Source organism: Crocuta crocuta, unplaced genomic scaffold (assembly GCF_008692635.1).
Source record: "Crocuta crocuta isolate KB4526 unplaced genomic scaffold, BGI_CrCroc_1.0 scaffold19, whole genome shotgun sequence".
Classification (NCBI taxonomy): domain Eukaryota; kingdom Metazoa; phylum Chordata; class Mammalia; order Carnivora; family Hyaenidae; genus Crocuta; species Crocuta crocuta.
In genome coordinates this window covers 4,580,216-4,582,081 of record NW_027551565.1, presented here as the reverse complement: position 1 = coordinate 4,582,081, position 1,866 = coordinate 4,580,216, and positions in this window count along the sequence as shown.

The window sequence follows — 1,866 nt, the reverse complement described above, 5'->3', positions numbered from 1 at the left end:
TTTTATGTCTGAATTTATATGAAAATGTACATAATCCAGGCTGGGCTCACTATTGCATATTCATCATTATTCATTTTTCTTATGATTTTAACAGAAAAAGAAATGAATTATGAGGAGCACTTTGGCCACTAGGGGGCAGCACGATCTCACTAGCCAATTATGGGAACTCGGGTGGAGGGCTGGCCCCGGTAAATAGTGGAGAAAGACAGGGCGACGACTCCCACCGCTGACTCACAAAGGGCTTTTGCTTCCCACAGTGTTTCTTCGGAAAGTGTTGTGTTTGCTCCTCACATCAGTCCCAGGAAGCAGGCGGGCGGGGTGGGTGTTAGTGCCCCACTTGGGGCAGAGAAATGAGGCTCACCCTGGGAGGCCCAGTGTCACGTAGGGTCACAGGGTGGCAGGGGCAGGCCCAACCAGAATTTCCTGGCTCCTCCTGCCATACTTCTCTCAGAGCCTCTGCCGGGCTGGACGTTGAGCAGACAAGGGAAGGACCAGGAGGCCAAAATACACTTAATTTTGGTGTCTCAGCCCTGCCAAGCACCACCAGCACCCCCTCCGCCCTGCTCCTCCTCCTCCTCCTGAAAACTCACTGGGGAAGAGCAGCCCTCCTTCTGAATAGAAGCAGAGGGGACACTACATTCCAGACCGAGGCCCTACCCCCAACCTCCCTTGGGGCCAAGCATGCCTTTGTTCACTCCCCCTGCTCAACCACTGGCCAGCCAGGAGCCAGTCTGGTAGGTGGGAGAGTCCTTCATTCTGCTCCTTGGAGGACGAGCAACACCAGAAGCACACAAAAGGCATTCACTGTGCAAAGGCTAAAGGAAGAAATAAGCCCTACATGGGCGCAGAGTGCCTGGCAAGGGCATACAGCAAAGAAGGAAAGACCAGAAACAAAAGCAAACAGAGCACAGGCAGGAGATGATGGGATCGTGGAGGCGGGTTTTCTACCTCCCAGGGGGAACACCCAGCTTGTTGCCCGGTGGAGAGCACAGCAAGGACGGAACAATAGGGCTTTCTCTCTCCTCCAGCAGCTAGGCACACACCCAGGAGGAAGAGAGCTGCGCTCACAGATGCTAACTCTGTACTGAGGTCTGGACTGAAGGGGAAGCTAATTTACAACACAGATCATTTGTTTTCAGTTTGCTTCTTTAGAGGTAAGGGCCATGCCTAAACCTATGTGATAAATAAAAGGCAGATTTCCTTGCTGGATGAGCAGAAAAGGACTGTTCACCTTTTTTAGGGGAAACATGAGAACTCAAATGGATATGAAAAGGCAACCTCGAGGGTGGTTTTTTGACTTCCAGAGAGCACCTTTTTGGTTCAAAGGAGCCCAGAAGGTTCTGGGGACAAGTATTCCTTGGCAGAGTGTGGCCAGGCCTGAGGCAAAGGTACATGGCATTACACAGAGGCCCTGGAGATGTGCAATGGGTAGGTGGGGACCCAAGGTACTCCAGATTCTCCGAGGACAGAGGTGACATCCACTCACTGAGCAGCATCCATCCTCTAGGTCACCAAACAGGCAGCAATCTCTCCCTACTCACACCGAGTAACTTTAGTACTGGTTTGATTAGGCCCAACTAAAGGAGGAATGACAAGCCTGTCACATGGATGAAGAGTCACAGTTCAGAAGTTCCTGGGTTTACACAGTCTAACCCCTGACTTCCCAGGAGATTGGTGGGTAGAGGTGACAGTCTAGCCTAGGTTGAGAGGAGAGGGACTGAGAAACCAGCTCAAGAGAGGACAAGAGCCCTCAGAAGAATGCCTAGACATTCATGAGGCTGTGCATTCAGTACCTGGCTGGGAGGGAGCAAACATGGCAGTTGGGAGCCACAGGAAAAGGCTAATCCAAAGAAAGTTTGCATCTGA